The sequence below is a fragment of the Puma concolor genome, chromosome E4 (assembly GCF_028749965.1).
Source record: "Puma concolor isolate L17-30 chromosome E4, mPumCon1.1.hap2, whole genome shotgun sequence".
NCBI lineage: Eukaryota > Metazoa > Chordata > Mammalia > Carnivora > Felidae > Puma > Puma concolor.
This window is the reverse complement of record NC_141683.1, coordinates 19,316,021-19,336,070: the sequence shown is the minus strand read 5'-3', so window position 1 is coordinate 19,336,070 and position 20,050 is coordinate 19,316,021. Positions and strand designations below refer to the sequence as shown.

Sequence of the window (20,050 nt, the reverse complement as noted above, 5' to 3'; positions counted from 1 at the left end):
ATGGCTGATTCTCTGTGCTCCCCTCACTTTACCTCCAAACAGCATTAGACTCTTTTCAGATCTTCGTTCTTGAAACATTGCTTCACCTGCTTTAAGGACAACATTATCTATTGGCTCCTTTTCTAAAACTGGCTGTTGGTCCCGTTCTCCTTTTCTGATCCCTTATCATCTTCCTGACCACTGAGTCTTCAAATGCTGTGTGCTACCCTGTTTCTTTTTCTCTTTCAAGTTTTTATATTCTCTACAGGTGGTTTTGTACAATTTAAATACCACCTATGTCCTCCTATGTGCTGATGGCAACATATTTATAACTCAACCTCTAACTTTTCCATAATTCTCAAATATTGTCTTATATCTGTATTTATATGACACCCTCAACTTGACATGCTCAAAATAGAATGCTTGATTTTTCCCCCACCAAAACAAGCAAGCAAATGACAAAAATTGCTCAAACAAAACTTATTCTTCAGTCTCTTACCTTAGTGACAATCAATACTATTTATTTACTTGTTCCAGCCCAGAATTTTGGAGGCGTACTCTCTTGACCCTCATATCTGATCCACTAGAAGATCTTATGAGTTTCACCTTACTACTGTATCCAGCACTCAACCATTTTTTTTTTTTCCCATTTCTAACACTACTAACTTAGTCCAAGTCATTACCATTTCTCACTTCCTCAGTCTATTTTCTTCTTAAGAGCCAGAGAAATCTGAAAGGAAAAATGAAAGAAGAAAAATGAAAGGAGGAGGCAGGAATAAAGAAGAGAAGGGAATAAATCAGAGGGGAAGGGACCAATTCTTGGCATTTTACTGCTTAAAATATACTAATGGCTTCCATTACATGACCTTCCATGCCTCATGTCATTTTTGCTCCTGCCTACCTCTCTGGATTCGTTTTCTATCATTCTCTCTCACTCATTATTCTCCATACCCAAATCCTAGGCTTTTTGGCATTTCAATTTTAATTTCTTCAGTTTTTCATATGGTCTACTCCTTCACATCATCCTGGCATGCAAAGAGTGCTCACTAAGTGTGTGTCGCATGAATAATATTCAGTGTAATTCTCAATTTCTATCTTCCAAAGTGAGACATTCACATCAATTTTCTTTAGAAGATGCTTAGTTAAAGGGAAATTACTTGAAACTTCTGCCAAAGAATTATCAGTTTGTAAAACAGAATATCAGTTTCACTTTCTAAAAAAAAATCCTTTAGGTTTTAGTTTTTTTCATTGTATAAGATATGCAAAACATCTTTCGCTAGTAGGTTAAGATAAAAGGAGCTAAAATATTAGACTACAATTTAGAAAGAGATGAAGATATATTAAATAAAAAATGGAGTGTTTTGCTTTCTTCTAAAATAGGCTGTGTTTATAGTTGTGGTGCTTTTTATGGAGATATTTATATTTATCTAAATAGAGAGCAAACTAAGGACAGAGAGACCTTTTCCATCTAGCACAGGGTTTCTCAGCCTCAGAACTTCACTGTTGATATTTTGGGCTAGGTAATTCTTTATTGTGAGCGGCCATTCTGTTCGTTTTCAGATGTTTAATGCCATTGTGGGCTTTTACCTCCAAGGCCATTAGCAACTCCAGGGCCAAGTCATATGACCAAAACTTTCTTTAGACACTGCCAAATGTACCTTGGGGGTGAGATCCTCCCACTCTCCAGAACCATTGATTTAATTTGACTATTTTCTCAAGGCCGTCTTCAGCAGCAATATTGTACCATTCTAACCCATACGGTTAACACTTGGAAGTTGATAGCTTAAACTCCCTGCTGTTTTGACAACCAAAATTTCTGCAGACTGTGATAAATAGCCTCGTGGTGGGGGGAGGGGCTGAATCACTCACTTGAGAATTGATGATCTAGTATAATTGATAGAAAAGACGTTACATATATGGTTTTTAAAAAGAAAATAAAAAAGTACTAGTAAATAAACTTCACTGACCTTTGTGCTTTGAATTCATTAGTAAGATCAATCTTTTCTATTAATTGGTAATTTCAGATCTTTAAATCAGAGCTTTTTAGAATGGAAATGACCCTTGGGTATAGTTCAGCTCTCTAGTTTTATAGGTTAAGCAATTAAAACACCTACAATAAAATGTTGATGCAAGATAAGGTGGAGAACAATTTTTTTAAATAAGTTTTATCTGATATAATTAAAAGAAGATTTTATAAAAAATAGAAAAAATAAAAAGAAATCACAAAAATGTGAAAAAATACATAAACATAGAAAAGAATAGACATTTTTTGAGGGGGTTGGAACTATTTCATACACAGCATTTTCTCTGAAAAAACATGAAAAGCATAACATTTAAAACAGTACTTGTTTGGTTAAAAAGATAAATTATTAATTTTTTATATTAATGATGTCAGTATGTTCTCATTTCCAGATATTAAACTTGATATAAATTAGAGTTTTAATGCACTGAATGTATAAACTGTATGATGCATAAATCTTTTCTCGAACATCACTCCTTTCCGCCAGGGTTTACCAAAGAATTGGGTAACAGCAATGCCTTTAAGTTTATACTTTATGGAGAGAACTATACATGCCAATACCATTTCTTGAGTGTAGAGGGATTCAACTATTTTAGATTGCCATATAACATAGGTGGATTTGATAATCTATTATGTAAGGTGGTAAACCAAAACTGTGTTGATTTTTAATTGCAAGAACACCCATCTTTTGTGAGTGTGGCCCTCAGAGTTGCTGACAAAATTCAAACAATGTATAATTTTTTTACTCAATAAATTGATTTGCTGCTGCTACAAAACTTGTCCTGTAATGATCAAAGAGTTTCAGTTCAAGGAACATGGCTAGTACCTTAGACTGAAATATTTTAAGATTGGCTGTAATCTGGCATCTAATTTGACCAAAGAAAGCCTCGATAATATTCATGTGAAACCTTTGAGTTTGTACTGATCTCCCTTCACTTTCAAGGCTTTAATTAAAGTGAATTAGCTATAAAAGTAACTAAATTAATTAGTGAGTGAAACTGTTTTATCATTTTCATTTAAATTTTATTAGTTTTTGGTTTTGTTTTATTTAGATTTGGTAGAGTTTTCATGGGGCACTTTTTTTTTTTTTTTTCTGGAGGAAATTAGACAGGAGATCCTAAAGGTTTTTTGAGGAAACTCTTGGCTCATGATGACAAACTGTTTTCAGCATATACGATGCTTGCCTATTATAAATTAACTGGATGTATATGACAGCCCGGCAGCATGTATCTCAGTTCATCTCAAAGCTGTATTGAATTATTGCAAAATAAGAGAGGAAAAAGCCAAACTAAAATGCATTGTATTTTATATCACTTGAGATTAAAATCTGATCTGTCAGGAGATTCATCCAGATAGTTCTTATTCTTGTAGTGGTGTGAAAATACAGGTCTAGCAGAAATAGTAGGATAATGTGATTTGTGTTAAGCTTATAAAGCATGGTCCATAACATATTAAAGGATAATGATGGATAGGTGACTACTCTGAAGCATCTTATATTATTCTTGCTGATTTCTCAGAAAGATGAAAGAAAGCAGCCAGTACAGCAGTTGTGCCTAAGAACTGGGAACATAAAGATTTAGTGGTAGAGCTGAGTTTAATATCAGTGCCCTATAGCCATGTCTACAGTTTTACTTCTGCAGCTGTTGTAGTATTAGCAGCTAACAGTTTCACAGTACTTAAGACAACTTGGAAGTCAAATTTAAAATATGCAAATGAAGGAATGGGCAAAATCCTGCTGCCTCAACAGCCCAAATCATCAGGTATTCATTGAATGTTCCTAGGCACGCTGCATCACCTAAGTAAAATGATGAAAAAGACACATCCATCTGGCTGATTAGTCTTCAGTCCTATTACCTGAATATATTTGGATTAATTTTGCTACTCTTTTGTCTATCTGATACAGTGACAGCAGCAAATCTAGCATGGTAAAGGATGATTGCAAATGAAATCCCCAAATCCACCTTTGGAATTCAGAAACCTTAAACTGAAAACTAAAACAATATTGTTGCATGTTTTTGCTTTATTTCAGAGAATTATATCTGGCAATGCATTTCCTTCAGTTTGAATTTGTTTCTCTGATTGTGTCTTGCTTGCTAATGTGACACTGCACTAATTTCTATGGTAAGCCTCCAAGCTGCATTCTCTGTGATCTTGCAGCATCATTAGAGCTCAAAACTGCTCATCGTTATTCATGCTAAGAAAGAATGTGACATGCCGATGATTCTTGGAAAATATTTTTTATTACTACAAACTAAGAATGTGGTAGTGTTAATCCTAAAATTCAGGAACTGTTGATGCAGGGCATGGATGCCCTTTTTATTTCAATAAGCTGAAGAACAATTGCTTCCTTTTTGGTTCATTTGTTTATGTTCTTGGTTTTCTGTATTAGAAATATAATAACCTAATATTACTGCAGGATTTTTAAAAGTCATGTTTATGGGATGTTATGGTTATTTTTTTCATGGAAACTATTCAGTTATAATTTTTAGATTAAACCGTCTTGAAAACTGGGAAACTGTAAAACTCCATCCCAGATAGTAAAACCATTGCTGTTAAAAGAGAGGACCCCCAAAAATCCAGAAAGACATTTGACTTTAATAATAATATATAAAGGCCACCATAAAACTATGTGTATTATTAGGTAAGACACTTAATCTTTCTGAGCCTTACTTTGCTCACCCATAAAACTGGGTTAATAATTTATCTTCCCTGGCAATCTCACCAAGCTCTTGAAGGGCTAAATGACATAATGTGTATGAAAGAGCCTTGAAAACTATAAAGTGCTTTATAAATTTAAGGTACTATTATCATTAATTGTTTTTTTACTAAAGATAGTTTTTATCCATTGGTTAATTACTTCTGTCTTGGTTGCTATGCAAATATGAGAACATTTTTAGTAATTGCCATTCTTCTCCAAGTGAAGGAAGTAAATACGTTAATAAATGTGTTTTATGAAGTTGTGAGCCTCTATAAGTTTATTAAGAAAAAGTGACCACATGTTTTTAGCATGGTTCCATTTGCCCATCAAACAAAATTATTCCAGAAGTACAATATAAACTTTTATTAAATTTCAGCCCTGGGCCATGGATTTCTTCAGTGGATTCATTTTCCTTCTTTCTGTAATAACCGTTCAAAGGTGTCAGATTGTGCTCCTGGCTACACAATAGCTACTGCTATTAATTTTGGTTTGCGAAGGACTGAAGTTTGTTTTATTAGAATGATAACTTGCAAATAACAAAACCATAGAAAACAAAACTGCAGTATAACCAGTAATTTGATTTAAAGAGCATGGACTATGGTGTTCACAGGCAGGGTTCAAGTATAATTTTACTTTTTCTTCTGCTCAGATTTGGCTGTTTGTGGTTACATGGAGTGATTATCACTATCGCCTGGAGTTTTTCTTGAGGATTAAATGAGATAAGGTAGATATGTTATCTGGCACATTGTAGAGTACAAATGATTTCAGATATATTTCACACATTCCCTTACGAAGGTCTGCTTAAAATACACATTGCTTTCTGAGCCAAAAACTTCCCTCTTCGATTTTCACTTGGGTGTGGAGATATTATGCAATTACCTATGGGGATGGGGATAATGATTCAAAATCAGTATATTTAGTGATGAGAAGGATTACATTAAAGAGAATTAGTATTAAATACCAAGAGAATTTAAAGAAAGAGCTCCAAAACATGGAAGAACCTCAATACTTTTCAATTTATCTACAGAATCGCCCTTTAGTTCATAATTTCCCTTAGAGAGTGCATTCCTTATTCATACTGTGATCCACTGATATGTTGATTAATTCCTCCTGCAATTATTAAGTTATTCATGTACTCATGTACATGTATTTGTTCTGTGTTAGGCAGTGAAGACAGTTGGCTCATCCCTGCTTATTTGATGGTGATGTTGATTTCTCTTCTCTCCACATATGATTTTGGCAGGCATTTTAATTGCACTCATTCTGTTTTCACCCTGTTAGAAACTTAGAACCAAATGGGGGTGCTATGCAGACTTGCCTTAAGAATTCAAGTGATTCAGGGTGCCTGGGTTCTCAGTTGGTTAAATATCCGACTTTGGCTCAGGCCATGATCTTGTGGTTCATGAGTTCCAGCCCTGCGTCAGCCCCTAAAGCCTGCTTCAGATTCTGTGTCTCCCTTTCTCTCTGCCCCCCATTCCTTCTCGCTCACATTTGGTCTCTCTCTCTCTCTCTCAAATAAACATTAAAAAAAAAAAAAGAATTCAAGTGATTCACCCAGCAGAACTTAATGGGTTAACTGAGTACCAATTTAATAAATCTTTCCCATGGAGCCAGAATACTGTAATTTGACTTACATCAAGTTAGATTATAGGCTGTTTACTTTGTTTCTTCAGGTTCACACTTGCGAGGCTAATTCAGTATTGAACAATTTTCAGATAATTTGCATGTATAATTTATTGATTCAGAACATTATGTTTTCAGGACAGTAAGAAAAATGTTTTGATAATAAAGAGAAATCTAATATTTTAAAACAATTCAAAGTAAGCGCACCTTTAAAGTCATGGCAGAAAAGTTGACCAGATCACTGTGACTAGGGTGCTTTTTTTTCTTTTCTTTTCTTTTTCTTTTTCTTTTTTTTTTGAGACTTCAAAATTTTTCATTTGGCCTGTTTTATAGACTGGTCAAGCTTGAACATTAAACTCTGTGTTCTGATGCGTGTAAAGCTTGATTCTGATTTTCTAGTATGTCCAGCATCAGTATGTGAACCTAGGACTCTTTCATCTGTTCTGTGAATAGATTGGATGGTTTTAATGGCAAAGCCTCCTTCTCTGGAGACACCTTCAAAGAAATTTTAGCATAGAGTCTGAAAGGATGTTTTAAAGTAAATTGGATTTCTAAAATTGATAGTTGCTATTAAGTATAAAGATAATGTAACTAATTTTAATTTATAATAAGAAGGAGCTATTACAGAACATTAACATTTGAATGTTCATGTGTTTAAAAGTCTTTCAGCTGAGGAGCATATGAATATATTTATTGCATATATTTCTATAATTTTTAAAATTGCCTATAATTTCACAAATGAAACCATAATCAACCATGTAATTTTTTGTAATGTAAAAATATATTACTTCAATTTCTTTAAGTCTCTTTAGAGAAAAAAAATATATACCATACATACACATATACATACTTGCACACATGACATCAGCATCCATTTAAGAATGTTTCATGTGGATTTATTCTCAAGATTGATATTCTAGTGATTATGAAAATGTATTTTTACTATTAACTACTATTTAGATTTTTTCATGATAGACTGGTAAGAAAAAAACATGTCTACTATAAGGATACTATGGTTTCTTTTTATTCACACGACAGCACTTCTACCAGTAAATATGTAGGGTTTTTTTTCCTCATACCAACCAATTTCCCATTTCTCCAGACACCATCTGGGGTCCTACAGTCCTAACAACCAAGTTAGTACAGACCCCATAGGTTAAGGGCTCAGTTCCATAAGACTGTCTCTTATTTTACATGCCAGTCACAAGTAGTGGATCCCTCAGTTACCCACACTTGTGTCAACTTGGCTAAATATTAAGGGTTCCCATGATTCTCTTCTCAGGTTGGATACACTGCTGTAGTGGTTCTCAGAACTTCAGAAAATACTCACTTATGCTTTTCCAGATTATTATAGAGGATATGGTAAAAGATACAGACAAACAGCCAGAACAAGGGAAGGTCCAAAAGGATTCCAAGCCCAGGAGCTTCTGTATTTGGTGAGTCAGGATGTGCCATCTTCCCCACATATGGATATGTTCCCCAAACCAGAAGCTCTCCGAACCTCATAGTTTATGGATTTTTATGGAGGCTTGATCAACTATTAACTCAATCACCAGCCCCTCTGCCCTTCCCAGAGGGTAAAAGTGGGACTAAAAATTCCAAGCTTCTAACAAGGACTTGATTTTTCTGGTGACCAATCCTCTTCCACACGTATACCTAGTCACTTTATTACAAAAAAAAAAAAAAAAAAAAATGCTCCCAGGACTCCTATGACTCAGGATATTTCAAGGGATTTAGGAACTCCGTGTTAGGTACCAGAAGCAGATATCAATATATTTTTCTTACCTACTATAATTTGGTGAAATACGCCTGGACCTTCCTTTTGTTCATTGAATGAAAGTAATATTTACAGATTGAAAATATAGATGTATAGTATAATTTTAAATTATGGTTTTTAAATAGGTTCCATTAAAATTAATGAAAATTTACTAAAAATATTTTTAAAATAGAGCATTATTTTGGTGACTACATATGTATAAATGGCACATTTTATAGAAACGATTGTTTTTTTTTATTAGAGTACATATGACTATGATTAATGGAAATATTGACTCAAAAGTGGTTCATATTCACATTAATACCTCTTAACCTTTGATGCATTTGAAAATGACATTGATATCTTGTACAGCCCTCACATATCCGTAGACAACACTCTTAAGTTCCTGATCCAGTTGGTCTGGGATGGGACCCAGGATGCACATCTTAATCAATTTCTCACCCGAGGCTTATCTTGCTAGCCATGGGGCACACTAAAACACCTCTGGCTTAAACAAAAAGACACGTTAGACAGTCTGAACTTTGGTACACTCCAAGACATAACTGAGCCCTCAATTAGTTTGTTTATATTTTCCTTGTATTTCTCCATTCGGTGCTATACCAAAACATGTTGGATTTGTTGTGAGGTAGGCTTCCCTCAGGGCTATAAATATGACTGCAGGAAGCAACTGAGGCAGAAAGCTTCCTTGTTCACCTTCAACAAAAGAGAGAGAAGGCTTCCCCTGAATCATGGAATATAAGGTCTTTTGTTAGAACTGACTGGACCATCATAAGTCAGGCACCAAACTCTGAGCAAATAAAAGTTGCCAGGGAATTATAGGATCTGCTTGACTTATGCCAGTGTCCTTGCACTAATATTACTGATAAGGGGGTTGTGATTCCCTTGACCAGCCCATACTAATCAGGGTTTATTTATGGAGTTATGGGTAAGGTTTGCTTTTCTGCGTCACAGGGGCTGCACTGAATGGGATAGACAACGTAACAAAGCAAGTGTTCTGTTATGATGGTAGAAGGAAGTGGATGGCACTGGTTGGTCACCTCTAGCAAACACTACTACTGTTTTCACATACTGACCAAGATGTGTTTATACACAAACCGATCCATAAAAAATGGCAGAAATCAGATGTGACCAATCACATCTAAGTAGTTGGTAAAATAAATCTTTGACTACATGTATTATTCTTAAAATACAGAGTTTTGGGGCACTTGAGTGGCTCAGTCAGTCAAGCCTCTGACTTCAGCTCAGATCATGATATCATGGTTCTTCAGTTCAAGCCCCAAGTGGGGCTCTGTGCTGACAGCTCAGAACCTGGACCCTGCTTCTGTGTCTCCCTCTCTTTCTGCCCCTCCCCCCTGTCTCTCTCTCTCTCTCTCTCTCTCTCAAAACTAAACATTAAAAAATAGAGTTCTTACTAAATTAAACTTTCTTTTTTACGGTTATTTAATGCACAATATCCAGTAACATTATTTTTTTTTACATTAGCTAGTCAGTAGAATTGATTTTGCCTCTCAGCCATTTTTGAAAACCTAAAGCATTTAAAAAATTTTTTTTACATTTATTTATTTTTGAGAGACAGAGAGAGAGAGAGCATGAGGAGGGGTGGGGGCGGGCAGAGAGAGAGGGAGACACAGAATCAGAAGTAAGCTCCAGGCTCCTAGCTGTCAGCACAGAGCCCGAAGCGGGGCTCGAACCTATGAACCATGAGGTCTTGACCTTGAGCCGAAGTCAGAGTCTCAACCAACTGAGCCACCCAGGCTCCCTGAAAACCTAAAGCATTTTAATTTTTTTTAAATGTTATTTATTTTGAGAGAGACAGAGACAGAGACAGAGAGAGCACAAGTGGGAGGGAGGGGCAGAGAGAGAGAGAAAGAATCTCAAGCAGGCTCCACGCTCAGTGCGGAGCCCAACGTGGGACTCTATCCCACAACTCTGGGATCATGACCTGAGCTGAAATCAAGAGTCAGAGGCTTAACCAACTGAGTGACCCAGGCTCCACAAAAACCTAAAACATTTTGAGGTTGTTCTGTGTTCTTTCAAAATTAAGTCATATGATTTATTTATACTCCTCTTAAAACAAAATGAAGTACAATCAACATATACTCTAACAAATTAGTTTCAGGCTTAGAGCATAATGATTCTCTATTTGTGTATATTGCAAATGGTCACCATAGTAAGTCTAGTCAACATCTATCACTACATAGCTATAAATTGTTTTTTCATATGATGAGAATATTTAAGATTGGACTCCAGATATATAAGACAGTATTATTAACTGTAGTTAATACATTACATCTTCAGGAGTTATTTTATAACTAGAAGTGTTATAGCTTTTGACCACTTATGCCTAATTTGCCTATGCCCCTCTCCACCCCCACCTATGGCAACCACTAATTTATTCTTTGTACTGAGGAGCTCAGTTTTGTTTTTTTGTTTTTTTTTTTTTGTTTTTTTTTGTTTTTTGTTTTTGTTTTGTTTTTGTTTTAGATTCCACATATAAGTGCATTTGTCTTTCTCTCTCTGATGTATTTAACTTAATGTAATGACCTTGAGGTCCATTCATGTTGTGGCAAATGGCAAGACTTCAGGGCACCTGGGTGGCTCCATGGGTTAAGTGTCCCACTGTTGATTTTGGCTCAGATCATGATCTCACAGTCCTGAGTTTGAACTCCATGTTGGGCTTCACGTTGAGTGTGGAGTTGGCTTGGGATTCTCTCTCTCCCTCTCTCCTTCTGCCCCTTCCCACTCATGTGTGCTCTTTTTCTCTCAAAATAAATAAATAAACATTAAAAAAAACCCACAAATGTTGGGGCATCTAGGTGGCTCAGTCAGTTAAGCATCCAACTTTGGCTCAGGTCATAATCTTGTGGTTCATGAGTTCAACCCTCAAGTCAGGTTCTGTGCTGATAGCTCAGAGCTAGGAACCTGCTTTAGATTCTGGGTCTCCCTCTCTGTCTGCTCCTCCCCCACTCACACTCTGCCTCTCTCTCTCAAAAATAAATAAATGTTGAAAAATTAAAAACAAAAACCAATATCAAGATTTCATTATTTTCTATCGCCAAATAATACATCATTATATGTATATATATGTATATATATATATCATTATTATATGTGTGTGTATATATATATATTATATTATATTAATTTATCCATTCATCCATTGGTAAATGCTTAGGCTGTTTCCATGCCGTGGCTATATGTAAATAATGCTATAATGAACATGAAGGTACATATACCTTTTTGAATTAATGTTTTCGTTTTCTTCAGATAAAACTTGGAGGTGAAATTGCTGGATCATGTGGTGGTTCCATTTTTACAGTTTTGAGGAATCTCCGTACTGTTTTCCACAGTGGTTGCACCAATTTACATTTCCACCAATAGTGCACAAACGTTACCTTTTCTCCACATCTGCACCAACAATTGTTATTTCTTCTTTATAATAACCATTCTTAACAGGTGCAAGGTGATATCTCATTGTGGTTTTGATTTGTGTTTTTCTGATGGTCAATGCTGTTGAGAAACTTGTCATGTGCTTATTGGCTATCTATATATCTTCTTTGGGGAAATGTCTATTTAGATCCTATGTCCATTTTTTATTATTTATTTTTATAAGTTTTATTTAATTTTGAGAGAGAGTGTGTATAAGTGGGGGAGAGGCAGAGACAGAGGGGGACAGAGGATCCCAGGTGAGATCTGTGCTGATAGCAGTGAGCCCAATGTGGGGCTTGAACTCATAAACCATAAATTCATGACCTGAGCCAAAGCTGAACACTAAACAGACTGATCCACTCAGGTGTCCCAAGATCCTCTGACCATTTATTAATTTATTGATCATTTGATTTTTGTTTGTTGCTATTGAATTGTATGAATTCTTCATATATTTTGGAAATTAGTCTATTATCAGATATATGATTTGCAAAAGTTTTCTCTGATTCAGTCAGTTGTCTTTTTATTTGGTTGATGGTTTCCTTTGCTATGCAGAAACTTTTTAGATTGATATATACCACCTGCTTATTTTTCCTTTTGTTATCTTTGCTTTTGGTGTCAAACTCAACCATTGCCAAGGCTGAAAGCAAGGAACTTACTACTATTTTTTTTCTTATGAGTTCTATGGTTTAGGTTTTACATTCAAGTCTTTATTCAATTGTGAGCTAATTTTTGTGTATGGTGTAAGGTAGTGTTTGGTTTCATTCTTTTGCATGTAACTTTCCAGATTTTCCAACTCCATTTGTTGAAGAAACTGTCCTTTCCTTATTGTTGGTCCTTTGTCATAAATTAATTGACCATATGTGAATGGGTTTATTTATGAGCTCTCCATTCTGTTCCATTGATTATGTTTCTGTTTTTATGCCAATTTTGTATGGTGTTGGTTACTATAGTTTTGTAATATAGTTTGAAATCAAGGATTGTGATAACTCTAGTTTTTTTCTTCTTTATTTTTTTAATGTTTATTTATTTATTTTGAGAGAGAGAGAGAGAGAGAGAGAGAGAGAGAGAGAGAAAGCAGAGAGAGAGGGAGAGAGAAAATCCCAAGCACGCTCTATACTGTTAGCCCCATGTGGGGCTCAATCCCATGAATGGTGAGATCATGACCTGAGCTGATCAAGAGTCAGATGCGTAACTGACTGCACCACCCAGGAGCCCCTGTTCTTAAGATTGCATTGGCAATTCAAGGTGTTTTGTGTTTCCATACAAATTTTAGGATTGTTTATTCTAGTCTTATGAGAAATGATGTTGGAATTTTGACAGAGTTTAGTTCAATCTGTAAATTGCTTTGGGTAGCATGAACATTTTAACAATATTAATTCTTCCAGTTCATGAACATGGGTTATCTTTGCACTTATCTGTAGCTTTTTCAATTTCTTTCCTTAATGTCGTAGTTTTCAGGGTGAAGGTCTTTCACCTCCTTGGTTAAATTTATTCTTAGACATCTTATTCTTTTTGATGCAATTATAAATGGGGTTGCTTTCTTAATTTCTCTAATAGTTCGTTATTAGTATATAGAAATACAATGGGATTTTGTATATTGATTTTGTATCCTGAAAATTTCTGAATTCATAAACTAGTGCTAACAGGTTTCGAGATTGAGTGTTAGTATTCGAGATTGTCTTGTGATCTTTCAAAATTAAATTATATGACATTTATACTTCTAATTTAACCTACATGAATTGTCATTATTTAAAATCTGTGATAATCTCTGTTATCCTTTTCAGATATGATATTCTATGAATCTCTAATGCCTGATAAATGGAGATGTGTTACAAATTCAAATAGACAAAATATTTTTTAGTTTTCTTCTATGTCACACCAGATATTTTAGTCAAATACTTACATGGATTTGAAATGTCTTCACCTGTGGTATCTTACATCTTGACCATTTAGGATTTAGATGTTGACCCTTCTGGGAAATCCACAAATGTTTTTTATGTGATAATGAAATAGAAATAGAAATATAGAAATAGAAATAGAAATAGTGTAAAAAAGAAAAAAAAGAAAAGAAGACTAGTAGTGTTTGATATAAGGAGCAATAGATTGGAAGTGATCAGACCACTATCATCAGGATGTATGTATTTATGCTCTCCACTTAAATAAATTTAAGACTCAGTATATTCATCTTTAAGATAGGGAACAGCTGAATATAGGTGAGCCAGACATGCTTTAGCAGTTTTAAAAGTGAATGACCCTAATTGTGACTTGTTCTTGATCCCAAAGAATCTAGTAGAGTGAACATCTGATTAGATAGACAGTCCAGGAGAGGAGGTTTTTACAGTCAGAGAATCTTTAAGAATCATCTTTCTAAGTAGAAACAGTCTCTGTTTGTGTTTGTACATCGTATTCAACATAGGGAAATACTATGTGATATATGCTTCTTTTTCTGTTCCACTTGTACCTATATATACCAGTAGACTAGTAATGAACAGAAGAGCACAATATACCTATTTAAATTTTTCTATCTGTGAAACCCCTGGGAAATTTTAAATGAGAACTATTTATTGTACTTTATAAAGCTATACTTCAATTTCATGCCCAAGTAGTGTCACTTTCATTTTTAGCTGGAAGCCATTGTAACCTGATGAAGAGACACATGGGATCACAAATTAGCTCCCTTGAGAAGATTTCTATTTTTAGTCAGGGACTTTTGTAACTCAGAACACACACACACACACACACACACACACGCACACGCACACGCACACGCACACACACGCACACAGAATTTTTGGAAGTATTGCTATCTTTCCTTCCTACAGGCACTACTGGGTTTTTGTTGTTGTTTGTTTATTTGTTTGTTTTGTTGTTGTTTCTTTGGAAGAATAGATATTTGTTGTCCAGGCAACTGTGTGTTTTTAATTAAATATATTTAATATTTAATATATTAAGTCAATTATCTTTTTTTTTTTTTTTGGTTGTCAATATTGAAGTATTTTTCTTTGTAGTTCTTAACTAGCTGGGCATTCCCCTGCACCATTATTGATGTCATCTATGATATCATGAGGGTGGTGGCCATCAACATTGTAGCCCACAGATTGGGCAGTCCCCAGGATCTCTTTTATGGTTCCAGAGAGTTCTCTGGCTAAAGATCGGTGCTGCATCTGTCAGGCAATGTTGAAAATCTCATCAAAAGTGATATGTCCACCGTGCTTAATGTCTGAATGGTCAGTTTCAAAGTAATTCTCGGACCCTTCCAATCACCAGTTGTCTTCGCAATGCCATCACCATCCTTTTTTGTAGACAGACCCAGAGGGCCAATCTTTGGGGCCAGGGCAGAAAAGGCACTGACTCACCCACAGTGCACCTCAAGTATACAATTTTGATTTCATTGGGGTTGAACTTAGGTGGCATGGTGGAGGCAACTGGTGTCAGATGAACCTGGATTCAGGAAGACCAAAGACATTCACCCCTTTGCCTCTTCTGAGCTGAAAGCCATAAAATTAGTCATCTTAATTCACATGTATCTAGCATGTCTTAAGAGTGTTTCAGAATTTAGCTTGTAGCTGAAGTGTTCCTTCTGCTATTTTCACAAGACATATAAATTAGGACAAATTCCTGTCCACAAAAAATTTTAATCTCTAGAAGAAACAGATGTAAAAACAGACATTAACACCGAAACCTGCCCAGTGATGACATATGATTACTTTTTATTTTATTATTATTTTTAGTTTTTAAACTTGTCAAATTTGAATATAGTTGATACACAATGTTCCATTTGTTTCAGGTGTACAACGTAGTGATCCATCTTCTCTATATGCTATGCTGTGCTCACCACAAATATAGCTACTCTCTGCCACCATACAACACTATTATAATATCATTGACTGTATTCCCTATGCTGTGCCTTTCATTTCTTTGACTTATTCATTCCATAACTGGAAGCCTGTATCTCACACTCCCCTTCACTCATTTTGCCCATCCCCTCACTCCCCTTCCCTCTGGCAAACACCAGTATGTTCTCTGTATTTATAGATCTGATTCTGCTTTTTGTTTATTTATTTATTTGTTTTATCAGGTTCCATATATGAGTGAAGCCATATGATATTTGTTTTCTCGGTCCAACTTACTTCACTTAGCATTATATACTCTCAGTCCATCCATGTTGTTGCAGTTGTCAAGATCTCCTTTTTTATGGCCGTGTAATAATATATATATCATATCCTCTTTATCCATTTATCTATCATTGAGAATTTGGAATGCTTGTATATCTTTGCTGTTGTAAACAATGCTCCAGTAAACATAGGTGTGCATATATCTTTTTGAATTACTATTTTTGTTTTTTGGGAGTAAATATCCAGTGGTGGAATTGCTGGGTCAAATGTACTTTTGTTTTCAATTTTTTTGAGAAAACTTCGAACTGTTTTCAACAGTGGCTGTACCAATTTATGTTATCACCAGTGGTGCACAAAGATTCCTTTTTCTCCATATCCTGGAAACACTTGATACTTCATGTCTTTTTGATTTTATCCATTTGGATAAAATGATGATGATCTCTTATTGTGGTTTTGAATTGCATTTTTCTGATGATTGGTGACATTTAGCATGTTTTCATGGCCACGACTACTCTTTATAAGAGACATATCTGACTGGAAAGAGGTGGATGAGGAAGTCTTCTTGAAAGAGTTTAGTTTTAAAGTAGGTAAATTTTTTGCTAAGTGACAATGGTGGAGGACTTGGCAGCAGAGGTATACTAGGGAGAAGGAGACAACATCCTATTTTGTGCTCATCGTAATTTCCTCAGCAGTTATTGCAATGTTAATAATATCTACCTCATAAATGTTATAAAATTAGAATACAATGTAAGTATAAAACACTGTGCTTAACATTTGGTAGGTGTCCAATAATTGTGAACTATTTTTCCATTTGTACTTAACTATATTTCAGACGATTAATAGAAAAATGTTCTTTTAACTAAAATTATGTTGCTTAGTTAGCCTCCTTGCTAACATAAATTGGATCTCTCTCTCTCTCTCTCTCTCACTCTCTCTCTCCCTGTTTCTATCTCAGAAATGAGATTTTAAACCAAAAGAGTTAAATCCTTAACTCAAGCAATGAATGAAAAAACTACTAACTTAATTCTCTCACATACAAAGGTTTATATAAGAAAAGACATTCTCAAATTCTGGTTTATCTAAAAATTGCTTGTGTTTGTTTTAGTGCAGATTCCTCAGCCTTGAGGAGTCTGTTTTTTGTAGGCCTTGTCTACAACCTAAGAATGTGGATTTTTAGTAAGTACTACAGGGGATTCTGGTGCAGGTGTTCAAAGGGTAAAACTTGTAGAGAAATATACTTCATGGATTTTGTCTCATTTTTAGCACAAAGTACTGCATCAATCTGCAGACTGTCTAGCATAGAGTGTTTCATGGATCATATTCAATACAAAAATAGGCTAGAAACTAGACTTTTTAGATTCACTTGATCCAGATTTATACAAGGTGCATTCATTATTTTTTTCCAACATCATACTTCGTACAAGAGGTAGTCATGTGTAAGAAGTAACCCCCTTGTGAAATTAGGTTATCTTTTCCGCCACCCATATCTTTGAGTCACCACACCTATTCATTTAAATGTTCAAAGTAGACTCTATGTAAATCAACTGTCTACTTTCTGTTAATCATATATGGATGGTCAGTGAGGGTTTTAAAGCTAATGCTTTCTCTCCTTTATAAACATACATATGATCCTTCACACTCTTGATCTCTAAAGAAAATTGCACAGCCTCTCTGTGCTCAAGACATGAACTAATATTAATGTGAACTTAAGTGGAGCATTAATTAAAGGAAAACTTGTCTATCCTCCAAAATTTTTCACAAAGAAAAAAAATACATGACTTTTGGGTTCTTATGTGATATTTTGAAAACTGTAGTTTGATAGGAATCTTTCAAAATCAAATCAAATTTTGTTTTTGTGGCTTAAAAAATACTTATTTTAACATGTGTTCCAAGTAAATTTACTTTAAAAAATATAATCTGCACTGAACAGGATATTAATCCCATACTATAGTGTCATTTAGGCAAAATTTGACAGACTCATATATTAATTTTCTTTTTTGGTAAAAGGTTGTAAAAATCATCTCATACATAAAAATGATTGAGAAAATATAATAAATTATTTTTGGTGTAGTAATATTCAATATTAAAATAGTATTTACCTCTTCCTTTTCATGAGGTAATTTTCTTAGTAAATTGTGGGGAGAATTTTAATAATTAAATTCAGATAACTAAATTACACACCTAGATAATTAATGAAAGCCTAAAATTCAACCTTTGTGTTCAAACTCCAGATATTCAGTTGGGTTCCAAACTTGCTGACTCAGGGAATACAAAATTTAGATCATAATTAGATTAGATAGTTTCACTATATTTTCAGTGTGGAGAGAATTAGGATATGGCATGAAGGAAGTAAAACATGGCAAACTCATTGTTTCCAGCCCACAAGGTGGCAGTAAATAAGGGTGAGGTAGATAAGTCCAATGCCTGAGTCCAAATGTATGGGGAAGTGGGGAAGGAGAGAGTTAGAAATTCTGGAAAGTTAAAGAACAGCAGGCATAGTGACATCCTTCACTGCTTATTGGGGAAGGCTGGAAGCCTGTCAAAGAACAATTCCAAAATGACATGGGTGTCTTGGTGATAGTAGAACATGGCTAGAGGGATGAACCTGGGCACCATTCTTGATTCACCATGGCTTGCAAGTGGTTTGCAAGGGACCACAAATAACACTTGCCCTGTTAAGGGGCTGCAGAAGGGTGAGATGTGGAGTGGCAGAAGATCAGAATCAAATGAAAAATCCAAAGTAGATCTCAGCTTTGAGTCCAAAGGTAAGAGGTAAGGACCATGTTCTCCAAGGAAAAGTCCTAAGACCAACTGAGTATTAGTTCATAGGAGCAAACACAGCAGCTACTGCATATGGAACCTCCATGTATCCTCTAACACCACATGGTTATTAAAGGTCACACATCCCCTTTGTTTTGAAGGGGGTTAAAGAAAGGAGAAATGTGAAAGCTTTATGCCTACAGAATTAGGAGATATACCTATAGGGGAATGTTTAAATACTTAAAAGGACTATGTATTATATCATATATAACTCAATTATATGTTACAAATAATATATAATTCTTAAGTGTTAATTTGACATATTTTTTCAATGCTTACTGGGTGCAATGACTAAGCATTGGGATAAAAACTATGGTGTATTTAATTGAAATATATCAGAAAAACTGGATAAAGTATTTAATAGTTTTAATAGAGAATTAGATTGTGTAAAAAGCATCATTAAATGGAAAGTTTATTTTCTCTGTTGAAATTATTTTTTCCTTCTCTTAGCCTTGCTTATGAAACTGCTATTTTCAACCCATATGACCAATAGAAGACTCTCAGAACGTTTTTCCTTCTATTAAGCAACTGGATTTAGAAAAATTTACACATAGATGAGGCCACACCTCCTCTTATTCTCAGTGATAACCTGAAAAAAACATGTATTTAGAGGAGGAAATCAAAATATAATTTTTGATTAATTTTCACTCATGGTAGCACATAGCAATTTCTGGCAAAATGATAGGAAAAATAAATAAATGCTTCTAAGCCATTGATAGATAAGAATACTATAAACATCACAATATGCTTTGATTTTATGAGATCTTGTCCACTAAAATCACTATGTACAAGATTTCTTCAGTGGTTTTACTAAATCTCTGCTTTAAAAGTAACACATTCTAAACGTACTGCAAAGACATCTCTTTGAAATGGTGTAATTCTGCATTCTTTCAGGTATCTTCCCCTTTCCAAAAGAAGAAAGACTTTTCATGGCTGGGCTGTCTATTATCCCATCATTTAACTCTAACTTAGATGTATGTCCATAGAATATATTGTCCAAGTATGCGAATCTTGGTATAAAATAAATATTTAAGTAAACATAGTTTATATCAAACTTTATATATTATAGTGAACACAGAATATAATATTTGAAAAAAGAAATAATGGATAAAAAAGTACAGTTTCTTCTTACTTTTAATTAAAATGTGTTTCTTAATTTTCTTTGCTATGTTTTAGTTTTAATATCTCTGTCTATAGTAAGAGACCTATGATACTTTAACTACCTAATTTAAGAGAATAAATCCCCTCAGATTACTATTTGAAATATCCTGATTAAAGAAACCAGCATAGTTTGCAATAATATGAATTTAGAGATTTTGCTTTTTTTGGCATATGCACATGCATATTTTCTATAGAAAAGACAATTAGTCATTTGAAAAAGAGTACAAGGAACCTATTGTCAGCTGAATCAGTGTTACAGGAAATAATGACATTTTAATTGTGCTACTCTGTTTAAAAACCCATTTTTATTAAAAAAGGAAATTATATTTTGTTCTGAGGACTCATTAAATACTCCATAATAATGAGACTAAATAATCATAAGTAAAGAGAGAGGGAAATATTTTAAACTATTATAAAATGTTATAGAA

At 34.5% G+C, this 20,050-nt stretch overlaps 1 protein-coding gene and 1 pseudogene across 3 annotated transcripts in view; one reads left to right on the top strand and one right to left on the bottom strand.

The window, feature by feature from the left end:
- BRINP3 (BMP/retinoic acid inducible neural specific 3) overlaps window positions 1–20,050 on the top strand; it is a 416,023-nt gene that overhangs the window by 78,595 nt on the left and 317,378 nt on the right. The gene's annotated exons all lie outside the window — the stretch shown is intronic.
- On the bottom strand, window positions 14,528–15,206 carry LOC112864755 (large ribosomal subunit protein uL11 pseudogene; annotated as a pseudogene).